This window comes from Phyllobates terribilis, unplaced genomic scaffold, assembly GCF_046119375.1.
Source record: "Phyllobates terribilis strain yellow unplaced genomic scaffold, ASM4611937v1 Scaffold_7__3_contigs__length_470593459, whole genome shotgun sequence".
In the NCBI taxonomy this organism is placed as follows: domain Eukaryota; kingdom Metazoa; phylum Chordata; class Amphibia; order Anura; family Dendrobatidae; genus Phyllobates; species Phyllobates terribilis.
In genome coordinates, this window is record NW_027362767.1 from 242,389,071 (window position 1) to 242,402,081 (window position 13,011).

At 45.3% G+C, this 13,011-nt stretch overlaps 1 long non-coding RNA gene across 1 annotated transcript in view; it reads left to right on the forward strand.

The window, feature by feature from the left end:
- LOC141154313 (uncharacterized) overlaps window positions 1–13,011 on the forward strand; it is a 119,279-nt gene that overhangs the window by 35,013 nt on the left and 71,255 nt on the right. The gene's annotated exons all lie outside the window — the stretch shown is intronic.

Sequence of the window (13,011 nt, forward strand, 5' to 3'; positions counted from 1 at the left end):
GTGCTGCATGTAAGGACACATGGTACGTGCAGGTATTCCCAATAATCTACAACAAGGGCTGATTTATATTCACACCCCAGTTTACATTCATTCATACTGTGCCAGTATTTGTCACCGTGGAGGAAAACTGGCATAAAACGGGCCATGTGAGAGATAACAGACCTGAGCTCCATTATATTATCTCTTCCTCCTCTATTAATAACCTATGAATGGCTATGTGATTGAATTATTACCAGTGGTGCTGATTAATTGATATTATTTTTGCTATTTTTAGTGGAAACCTTGATGAAGAGAAAGGAGGCATATTAGATTTTCAACAAGGTCATATACAGGTTTGTGAAGGCCCTCCTTCCAAAGTATATTGACCATTCTGCCATGACCTGCGGTTGTTTTAAGCCTGCATCACATTTTTCAATATGACTGTTTTTTTTTTTTAATATGGTGGAAATTGCAATGGGGGGAAAAGAATTCCCAGTGTGACTGGAGATTGAAGAGGCTTTTGCGTCATCATATGGCAAGGGAGCCTCCATCATACAATCTGTAGTCAGTGGTCACATTGGGAGGAGAGTGCAGAGGATGTAATATGTAGAGCTGTGATTTAAGCCCTCAGACACCAAAGATGGCAGTCTCCCAAATTAAAGTTTGGCCAGGAGTTCTCAGCTGTCTCTCCCATACACAGAAGCGCTCGCTCTGTTGAGTGCTCCTGTGTTCTCTATGAGAGAGTCACTGCTTATCCTTATCATCTGTCTGGGACCCCCATACACATTAGACTGTTGGATGAACCTGTCGATATTGGCAGGTTCTAATATATAGGGGTTGGTGGCTGAAACAGTTGACCATCTTAAATGTATGATGGCCTTCTGACTATCCAAACAGATGATGTTTGGGGAGAGGAGATTTGGGCAGTTTATATGTTAACGTCCGGATCCTTTTGCTATCAGGGGAGAAAAGTTACTGCTTACTCCTCTTTCCACATAAACAATTGATTGAGCTGAATGTTCATGTGCATAGGGTTGTCAGGAGTGAGGGCCATCAAATGCTCATTCAGCAGACTGCTATTTAAGGGCCCCCATACATATTAGGCCTCCTTCACATATCCGTGTTTCCAGTACGTGTGGTATGTTTTTTTTTCATGGATACCACACATACCCATTATAACCTATGGGGCTATGCACATGTCTATCTACACGGACCATGTATCCGTGCAAAAAATATGGAGACATGTCGGTTTTTTTCCTGCAGCACGGATGATGAGGGCCAATACAAGTCTATGGGTCAGTGAGAAACATGATGGTATCTGTGTGCTGTCTGTATAGGAGAAGCTTTGTAATTTCTTTCTTTATCCAAACAAGAAAAACACTGATGGTAGAAATGGACTCACGGATAGAAACTACTGATGATACCAGAACCGGTGTTTCTTTTTCATGTATGTGTTTTATATAGATGTGTAAAGGAGGCCTTAGAGTAAAATTGGCTAAACTACATGTGGTAAGACGACTCACTCTGCTGGTTCCAGTAGTAGACTCAGGACACGGTTTCCTCTGCAGGTTTATTCTAGCGGCATAAGCACTGAAAAATAATTCATTCATGATTGAGCAAAATAAACACGGCCTTTCCAGCGTAACGGCAAAATAAAACCATAAAGTGTAGCACAGTCCATAAGTGAGCGGGTTCCGCCCGCTCTCTGTATCAAAAGCCGTTCAGGCAAAGTCCTTTTGTGGAGCTGTCTAGCTTCCACACACAGCCTTGAGACTTCACTCTCCAGCTCACACCACAGCTAAAAAATAGTGACTGAACATTTAACCTTGCTCAGCCACACCTTGAGGGGAGGTAGGGTGAATGACTTCCCACCCGATCTCTGTCATTCACACAAAACCACTTCCGTCACACTGGTGATTACACTCCCAACACATAACATGCTTGGGGAAGGTTGTAGGTTCAGTTCACACAGGCTAACACCCGTAGTGACACATACTTCCCCTCACATATAACACCAGTGACCCTGTCACATAGAATAAAGTTGCACCGAATTTATCAAACGACACATGATGAATTTGGCACATTTTACTCCATATATACATCAATGAGCCTTTGTGCGCCCATGACTCTGTGACTGGTTTTCCTTCCTTGTACCAGTGGTTGGTAGGTGCTAACCCCTGGACACAGGGAACACCCCACAAGAGCTGCTGTTTTGAAGATTCTCGCTCATCCAGACATCACAATTTGGTCCTTGTGCTTGTCCATTTCATAAAGCTTAAAATCTTTACAATCCGTATTCATCAGGGGATGGACTGACCGGTATAGGAAGGGGAGAGAGACCTTATATGTACTGGTACATTCTGCCATCCCATTTCAGGTTAAAAATTTCCAACACTTCTAAAAACTATGGGTTCAGGGCTGGAGATTGAGTTATGATGGTTCTTTTTATTTACTCTTTTCCTTGAAAAGGATGAATCTCGTGTTCAAATTCTTTCCACCCATAGTGATGGGGACAACTGCCATTATGTTTAGTACGGCTGATATCGTAAGAATGAGAACAGTTGTTGTACGACGCTAGTAGGGATTATTAATGATGTTTTAATTCCATGCATTGCCAATTGGATCCACCCTTTCTGTGAAGCCTCTTGTTCCTGGCACGTTACACCACTATCTGTCATTACTTGGCTCTTTTATTTGACCTCCAGTCATTGTAATTCCTCATTTATAGCGTGAATGCTGAACTGTTCCTGGAAAGTGATGCACAGCACTAGGAAGCTGTTGGTTTTAATACTTCTGGAGAACAATTTGTGCTTTAGGATTTGATCTGCTCACGTGAAGACACAGACCATGCTGGATAGAGTATGGTCATAGGACTGCGCTTACTCTGGGCAGGCAGCCAGATGCCCTCACTGTATGTGCAATATGTTTACCTTCTTATGACGAGCTAAACCATCATGTGTCATTGTGATAAGGGTGCAGGGTGCAGGGTTCAGGGAGGGTAATATGCTCACTGATAACTGCGCTCCAGCTGATGAAATGCTTCCTTCTAGGGACAGGCTTGCTTCTTCTACTTATGTGATTTCATTTAATCAGTTTATTTAAAACTACTCCAATTAATTTTTAGTTAATCCCCAAGCTTGTTTTCACCTTCATGACCAGGCCAAATTTGACAATTCTGACCGGTGTCACTTTATGTGGTAATAACTGTGGAACGCTTCAAAGGATCCTAGTAATTCTGAGATTTTTTTTGTGACATATTGTACTTCATGATGGCGGTAACATTTGTTCAATTTTACTTGCGTTTATTTGTGAAAATATCAGAAAATTGGTGAAAATGTAGAAAATTTTGCAATTCTTAAACTTTTAATTCTTATGCCCTTAAACCAGAGTTATGTCACACAAAGTAGTTAATAACATTTACCATGTCTACTTAACATCAGCATCATTTTTTGAAACAATTTTTTTTGTTAGAAGGGTTAAAAGTTGATCAGCAATTTCTAATTTTTACAACAAAATAGCGGCGCTATATGACAGAAAATACCCAAAAGTGACACCATTCTAAAAATTGCACCCCTCAAAGTCCTCAAAACAACATTCAAGAAGTTTATTAACCCTTCAGGTGCCTTTCAGGAATTAAAGCAATGTGGAAGGAAAGAATGAACATTTTACTTTTTTTTTTTTCACAAAAATTTTACTTAACCCCTTAAAAGCCCATGACGTATTAATACGTGTCAGTGCCCTGGGCTTTAAGAGCCTGACCCGTATTAGTACGTCATGGCGATCGCGCGCGCACACAGGCTGTGTGGGCGCGATCGCCGCCGTGTGTCAGCTGATTGTCACAGCTGACACCCGGTACTATGTGCAGGGAGAGGTCCCGCACCGCTCCCGGCACATTAATCCCCGCAATGCTGCGATCGAAGTCGATCGCAGCATTGCGGTGATTAAGGGGAGGTGATCGGTATACTCACCTCCTCTTCCGGCCTCCAGCGCTGTCTGCCGTGGCTTCCCGGATGTTGCCATGACGACCCGATGTCGTCATGACAACATCCGGGTCAACAGATCGCAGGAAGATTTTTTGGTCATGCGCAGTACATGACCAAACCCCTCCTGCGTTAGTAGTGACCTTTCAAAATCCAGGCAGTCAAATGCAGGCCCGATCTTTGGGATGGAAGACTGGGCCCTGCCTGAGGAGATCTGGGGTGTCTGGAAGAACCCATGGATCTGCTTGGGACATTCTCTTCATCCAAGTGAACCATGGTCTCTTGGGCCTAAACGGGGCGATCAATATAACCCTCGCCTGTTCTTCTCGGATCTTCCTTAGGATAGTAGGGATCAGCATTAGAGGGGGAAAGGCATAGGCCAGGGTAAAGTCCCACGGAATTTGCAGCGCGTCCACCGCAAACGGCTTCTCCTTTTGGATTCAGGGAGCAAAAGATTTTGGTTTTCCGTTTGTGTTTGTTTGCAAACAGATCTATCTGTCCCCATCGGCCGACAATCTGCTGGAATACCACTGGATTCAATTCCCATTCTCCTTGTTTCAAGATGTGTCGACTTAGAAAATCGGCATTTACGTTCTCCTCTCCTCTTATATGCAGCGCCGAGAGCGTGAATAGATGACTCTCCGCAAAATGAAGGATCTGATCCGCTACTAATATCAGAGGAAGGGATCTTGTCCCCCCCCCCCCCCCTGCCGATTGATGTAGGCGACTGTCGTTCGGTTATCCGACATTGTCTGGATATGTTGACCCTGAAGAAGAGAACTGAACTCTACTAGCGCATTTCTGACTGCCAACAGCTCCCTCATGTTGGAGGAGAGACCCGTCTCGCTGTCCGACCAGAGGCCTTGTATAGAATGATCTCTCAGGTGAGCTCCCCAGCCTTCTTCGCTCGCGTCTGTCGTAATCGTATCTGACACCTGGAAAGACCAAGGAACCCCCAGAGATAGATTTACCGGATCCATCCACCAGTCCAGCGAGTGGATTACTAAACTTGAAAGGGATATTCTCCCATCCAGGCGACACCGGAGCCGTTTGTCTGCTGTCAGGATCTCCTGCTGAAGACGTCTGGAATGGAACTGGGCCCACTGAACTGCTAGGATACAAGATGTCCTCGTACCCAATAGAGACATTGCATTTTTCAAGGTCATGGATGGATTGCTGATTACACGTGATAGGAGGTAACTGATCTTCAGTTTCTTGCCCTCTTGCAGAAGACAAGTCTGGTTTTCCGAGTCCAAAATGAGACCCAGGAATGATTGAACCTTTTTTGATTCCAGTCTCGATTTTTCTAAATTGGACATCTAACCCAGGCCATTTAGACTGGCCATGACTTCTGCCAGAGCCAGTGCACAGAGTTGTTTTGATCTGCCCACCACTAAAAAATCGTCCAGGTAAGGGATGACTAGGATATCTTTCTCCCTTAGATGCGCTGTGACTTCCAGGATAACCTTTATGAAAACCGTTGGCGCCATGGAGATGCCAAAGGGAAGAGCTGCAAAATGAAAATGCCTTATGTGCTTGCCGAACCGTACAGCTACCCTCAAACTGTTGGTGTGCAGGAAAGATTGGGACGTGGTAGTAAGCGTCCTTCAAATCGAGGACGCACATATAGCATTCTGGAAACAACATTTTTATGGCCGATTTTATTGATTCCATCTTGAATGGCCTGTAAATCAAATGGTCGTTCAGCTTCCTCAAGTTGACAATGGTTCTGAAGGAGCCATCCGGCTTCTTTATTAGGAAGAGAGTTGAGTAAAACCCTCTCCCTTGCTCGGGTACTGGCGTTTCCACTAGAACCCCCTTTACAACCAGAGTGAGTACTTCCTGCTGCAGGGCCATCTGCTCCCTTAGGCCTCTGGGGGCTGAAATCCTGATGGTATCTCTGGGAATGTTTTTGAAATCCAACTTCAGACCCCTCCTGATTATCCCTAAAATCCAAGCACTGGACGAGATTTTTTTCCCAGGCAGGAAGGGAGACAACCTTCCTCTTACCTGGGGAGGTCCGTCACTTAGGGGCTTGCTTATTCTCGGAGGATGGACCCCCGAACATGAAGCCTCTGTTATTCGGCTTCCTGTCTCTCCAACCACTTTGGTCTCTGGGAAACTTGCTCCGATTATATTTCCTCTTCCGAAAGGAGCTCTTATATTGGGGAACAGATACAGTGGGACACCCATGTTTCTTGTCCGCGGCCTTATCCAGGATGTCATCTAAGGCCTTCGCGAAAAGAAAGTCCCCTTCGCAAGGGATTGAGCAGAGTTTAGATTTTGACTGCACATCCCCTGGCCAGCTCTTGAGCCATAATGCCCTACGGGCTGCAGTAGAAAGGTTTGCTGACCTGGCAGCCAGCCCAACTGAATCTGCCGATGCATCTGTAAGGAATGCAGTCGCCCCCTGGAAAAGAGGAAGACCCGACAGAATTTTCTCTCTAGAGACATTCCCTTTGATCTGGTCCTCTAACTGCTGAAGCCAGATCATCATAGACCTGGCGGTGCAGGTGGCTGCCACTGCCGGTTTCAGAGCCCCTGCTGAGGATTCCCAGGCCTGTTTTAGAAAAGACTCCGCCTTTTTATCAAGAGGATCTTTTAGGGTCCCCAAATCCTCAAAGGGCAGTGTGGATCTTTTCGAGGACTTTGCGATGGCCACATCAATTTTAGGGGTTTTGTCCCACTTAGTTGCATCCTCCTCTTCAAAAGGGTATCTCCACTTGGAAGAAGGCAGCTAACCTTTCTTCTGTTTTCTTCCACTCCCTATCTATAAGAGTCTTGATCCTCTCGTTAACTGGGAATGTGCGTCTCCTCTTCTGATCTAAGCCCCCGAACATGACGTCCTGAACTGTTCTGGGAGCTTTGGCCTCGGCAATACCCATAGTCACTCTACTAGGCTTGACCAATCTTTCAGTATTGTCCACCGAAAAACATGGCCTACCCCCTCCATCATCATCCGAAGACTCTGATGAAGAGAGGTCAGAGAGGGAAGGATATTCCCTCGTGAAATGGGACTCTACTGATTCCTCTGAGTCCGAGGAAACCCGTTTCTGCTTCCTCCTCTTACAAGAGGTCAAGGTTCTTTAAGGAATCCCTGACCTCCGTCTGGATTAAGGTTTTTGAACTCATAGAAAAACTAGCGGACTCCTCTGCTATAGTTTTCTGGATACAATCAGAGCAAAGGTTCTTAGCGTAGGAGCTGGGAAGGCTAACTTTACATAATGCACACTCCTTATTCTTATTCTTGGAACTACTCTTTTTTTTTTGGTTCCTAACAACCAGAAAGAAATGAAAGCAGAGAAAAGAGAGAAAACAGAGAAGAGCACATTACTAAGGTGAACTTTCACGAAGATCACTCACTACACTGCCGTTCAGACTAGGGTACCAGAGGCGGTGGTTGCCGTTCACATGAAGGCTCCCATCTGGCGGAGGTGGATCCACAAGATTTCTTCTGACCGGTTCTGCCGGCACTCGTACGACCCCCACTGCTGTGGCTCTGATGATGGGAAGACCCCCATTGCTCCGGTTGTCTCACATTTTGCTTAAGCTGTTTACGCTGCTTAGGCGCCGGTGGCTGCTGCTGTTCCTTCTGCGGCAGTGACAGCTGCTGCCCAGGTCACTGCGGCTCCTCACTCATGATGACGGGGATGCAGACACCGCCATCTTGACTGCTTCCCATCCTTTTAAAGCATAAGGGGGCTCCACCTCCTTTGGGCTCATCCCCTTCCAGCAGCAGTGTGCTTTCTCTTTCTGTCATTTAACTATATCTTATACTTTTTTTTTATTATATATATATATATATTTCCTTTTTTTTTTTTTTTTACTACATGCCAGCTGGCGCGCTACGCCGCAGGATCCCTCCTGCGCGTGCGCAGACCCAGCGGCTCCCGGCGTGCTTGCAGACGCACTCGTGCTATGGCGCGACACGACCCCGCGCAGCCCGGACTTCCGGCGCGTGACGCGACCCTGCACATGCGCAGCCCGGAAGGCCTGCTTGCTGGCGCTCCCAGCCACAGCCACCGTGCGTGTGCAGACCCGGCCGCAGGACCCAGCGCACGCAGGAGTGGAACCCGGAAGGCGCCCCCCACCCCCCCCCCCCCCCCCGCCCGCCCGCACGCAGACCCAGGTACCAGCAAGATGGGGCTGGGAACAGAGGACCCATCTGCTGCTTCTTCACTGCCTCCAGGCCGCATCGATCCCGGGATCCAACTCCAGATCCCACGAACAGGTAGGCGAGGCTCCCATCAGGGACAGGAACCAAAACTGATGCGGAAGAGAGGTACCGCCTTTATATTCAGTAGGTTCCTGTCCTTGGTGGGCGGATACCCTCTCTCAGGTGGTGCTGTCATGGGAGAAGGGGAAACATTAGCTGTGATGTTGCAATGCGGCATCTAACCTGTTAGGTGGGGTTCAGACTGTGATACTAAAACTCAGACAAGCCATGTCTCCAAATTACAGACGTGACCTGCTCAGTATTCTAGTCCACATAGCGGACAAGTGCAGAAGCTGCCTGCTATTTAAATGCATTAGTACAGTCCATAAATCTGTCCAAAATAGTGCATGCCCAAATATTTTTTTCCCAAAACGTCTATAAGGAAGATTGGCAATGTACATTGACATATCGGCTACGAAGGATACATGTGCTCTCCGTGGCACAGGCATCCATGTAATACCCTCGTCTGAATGAGCCTAAAATCATACATTTGGTTACTACAGTCTATGGGCAAGTTAGATACTGGTATCTAGGAATTGAATATATTTTACCCTTGTGTCACAATCAGAACCTTCGGATTTTTTCAGGAGAGGCTTTCCTGATCTCCGTGATACATCTTCTGCATCACATTTAGGAGAACCTGTGTGTATCTTTTATTTTTTTTCTAGGAAGATCTGATTTGAGAGTGACAAGGAAAAAATGAAATTCATACATGCAAGTCTTTTTTTTTTTTTTTTCTTTTTGCTCTTTTGGCACAGGAAAAAACATACATACAATTCATGTTGTTATCTGTATCAGGTGTAATCTTAGTTTTTCCTGACTATATGCCACGATTGTTATTCCTATAAGACGTGAGCAGCAACACATTAACCCAATAAGAAAGTGGTACGTATATTGCATCTATCTTGTTATATATTTGCCAATATTAATGTAAGTGTCATGGTAAAATGACCGTTCAAACCAAGCACAGGCGCTTGTTCAGGGCACCTTCAAATTAACTTGTTTTGCCTCTATCTGAGCCCTTTTCATCCATCTTACAGGAACCAGGGATGGGTGAAGATAGATGGAAAACATGAAGGTGGGAAGGTGCACTGAACTGCTCCGCCATGGACTGAGTGCAGAGACCGTGCTTAATTTGAACAGTCATTTTCTGCTAACAAGGCTTCCTTTAAAGAAGCACTCCCGCCAAACTTTTTATTGCCTAAACATGTAAATGTATATGTAGTGTAAGTGTGGTAATACACTCACCGATCACAGTTTTCCCTGGTTGCCAGCACCGCTGCGGTTTTATGATTCAAGTGACTATTCCGACTTGCCGGCTCATACTGGGGCCTAAGCCGCTTTTACAATTTAAGCCTATGGAGTGTAAGGGTATGTGCACATGTTCAGGATTTGATTGCAGAAATTTCTGCATCTCTTGGCAGCAAAAAGGCACGTTTTGCCGCGATTTTGATGCGTTTCTGTACAGCAATGAATGCTTTTTGGATCTAAATAAAGATACCTGGGACATTGCTTTAACCCTTGGATTACCTTCGGACCTGGGGTGAGTATATTGGTTAATTTAAATGATTAAAGAATGTGCCTGTTGTATTTCAAATAAAGTGTTTTACCGTATGTGTGTTTATTAACTCTTTGCTTACAGGTTTGTTTAGTAATGGTGTTTGGTTGACACACCTTCATCACTAAACAAAGGGCTTGGTGTCAGCAACACCTTATCCTGTAAACCCTAATCCCATTAGCATTAATTCGCATTCATGTCATTTCTGGAGCAGCTGAGAGATGCTTTTTTTAGCCTAAGAAGGGCCCATTAGGCCAACATGTTCCCTGTCTATTAATAACAGCTCACAGCTGTTTGGTTAGCCGCTACGTCCCCACGATAAGCAACCAGCAGCGCTTTGGATGCAGCGTATTTTCGCTGCGTCCAAAACGCTGTGTTCTAATGCCACACTTGTTTTGTCAATATATGCGGATCCACAGCATGTAATGACATTGCAATCGGTCAAAATAGGCAGCGGAGACGCTAGTCTCCAGAAATTGCTAGGCTACAGAAACTGACATGCTGCGGGTGAGTTTGGGTATGTGCCCATGATCAGGAAATGCTACCGGTTTGAAGATGCGTGTTTAGGCAGCATCAAACCTGCAGTAGCCAACTGTTACACCATAGTGGATGGGATTTCTAGAAATCCCATGTTCCTTATGCTTGCATCTGAGGCTGCAGATCACCTGCGGACACTGACATGTGTCATGTCTTTCAGGACTGCAGCATGTCAAATTCACTTGCTGAGTCTCTTGACTCCGCAACAGAAATTTGACCACTAGACTGTATTGAATGCAGTAAATCCGCATGGTTCAGTGAACACATGCGAATTTAACTGCGCTCAATAGAATGCAGCGTTTTGAAAGCAGCAAAAATATGCCGTTTCCTAAGCTCTGCTATGTCCAGATCGTGGGCACATAGCCTAAAATTTTCATAACCAGTAGAGGGAAAGCCGACCGCTAGGAGCTGATATTAGTAGCTGGGGAAGGGATCACTATCCAAAAATGTTCCCTGGCTATTAATAACAGCCCACAGCTGTTTGCTTAGCCTTTACTGGCTAGATTACAGGGGGACTCCAGAAAAAAAATTGAAGTAGGGTCCCCTTATAAAATTTAACAACCAAAAGCTAAACAGACAGCTGTGGGCTGATATTAAGGAAGGGGCCATGGATATTAGCCCCCTCTGAGGCTAATAATATCATCTTTCAACGGCCCCAGAACTGGTGCATCCATAAGATGCACCAAATTTGGCACTTAGCCTCCGCTCTTCCTACTTGCTCTGGTGCGGTGGCAAGTGGGGTGATAGGGTTGGGGTTCATGTCAGCCTTGTATGGGCAGCTGACATGAAGCCCAGGTTAGTAATGGATGGAGGCCCATTACTAACCCCATAGTGAAGTTTTGGAAATTATAAGACTTTATTCTGGCCGTTTCTTTTTTTAAATAAAATTCACACTGTTTTAATCTTTTATTTAAAAATAAAAAACGCCGTTTACTCACCTAACACCCAATCCCCGAAGCCCTCATCTCCTGTAAGAAGCCAAAAATATAAACCATAATATCCCTCACCTGGCTGCCATGATGACGTAATCCAGTGTCCCACAACAATCTGGGTCACTTCTACAGCAGCCACATCAGCAATCACTGATGTCACTGTTGTAGAAGACAGCACTGTATACACTGACAGGAGTGTAATCACTCCTGTCAGTGTATAATGCTGTGCTACAGGACTGAGGTCACTGGAGTTCAATCAACTGAAGTTCAGCTGAGACCTCTGGTGACCTCACTTACTGCATCAGTGTTGCGTGAGAAAATTCTCACGCAGCACCGATGCTGTAAGTGAAGTCTCCGGAGCTCTCAGCTGATGAACTCTGGTGCACTAAGTCCCAGCTGCTATGCACTATGCACTGCTGGCTCGCGCTCCTGTCAGTGTATTGCTGGCTGCCAGGTGATTGGATCGCCGTGGGACACTCGGGGCACGGTGGACAGGTGTGAATAAGGTGTTGATTTTTTTACACAGTGCAAAGACGCTGGCTGAGGAGACTACTTCTCCCCTCAGACACGCCTGCTCTCGCTATTGTCAGCGAGAGCGGCTGTCGGATGATGGGAGGAATAGTTTCCCGCAGGCAATTTTTTGTGCATTTTTGACTCATTGACTTGAATTGAGTAAGTCATATACGCAGCAAACATCCGCAGCAAATCAGCAAATATTTTTATACCTGCGGTTTTGCTGCAGATTTGACTGACTCAATTCAAGTCTATGGGTGAAAAACGCTGCAGAAACGCACAAAGAATTGACATGTTGCAGATTTAAACGTAACGACAATCCTGACAAGAAAAATCATGTGCACAGCACTTCAGGATTGTCATGGCATTAGCTGGCACACGGATTACCTAGCGTTTTTGGTGTATTTCCAATGGGGGAAAAAAGGCACAGTGTGCACATAGCCTAAGAATGATGCTCCATAGGCTTCCACTGTAAAAGAGACTTCCTGTTCACACACAGACCCCAATGTGATCAGGCAAGTTGGAACAGAAGTCACGTAACCCATAGGAAGACCGGGGGTGGTGCTGGAAACCGGTGATTGGTGAGTATATTACCACACTGTCACTATATATACAGGTGCATCTCACTAAATTAGAATATCATTAAAAAGTTAATTTATGTCAGTTCTTCAATGCAAAAAGTGAAACTCATATTATATAGAGTCATTACAGACAGAGTTATCTATTTCAAGTGTTTATTTCTGTTAATGTTGATGATTATGGCTTATAGCCAATGAAAACACAAAAGTCATTATCTCAGTAAATTAAAATAATTAACAAAAAACACCTACAAAGGCTTCCTAAGCATTCAAAAAGGTCCCTTAGACTGTTTCAGTAGGCTCCACAATCATGGGGAAGACTGCTGACTTGACAGATGTCTAGAAGGCAGTCATTGACACACTCCACAAGGTCCCAGAGTTCCAATTTTCATTTGGAAATCAAGGTCCCAGAGTCTGGAGGAAGAGTGGAGAGGCCACAATCCAAGCTGCTGGAGGTCTAGTGTGGTTTCCACAATCAGTGATGGTTTGGGGAGCCATGTCATCTGCTGGTGTAGGTCCACTGTGTTTTATCAACACCAAAGTCAGTGCAGGGGTCTACCAGGACATTTTAGAGCATTTCATGCTTCCCTCTACCGACAAGCTTTTTTGAGATGGAAATGTCATTCTCCAGCAGGACTTGGCACCTGTCCACACTGCCAAAAGTACCAATACCTGGTTCAAAAACAACAATATCACTATGCTTGATTGGCAACAAACT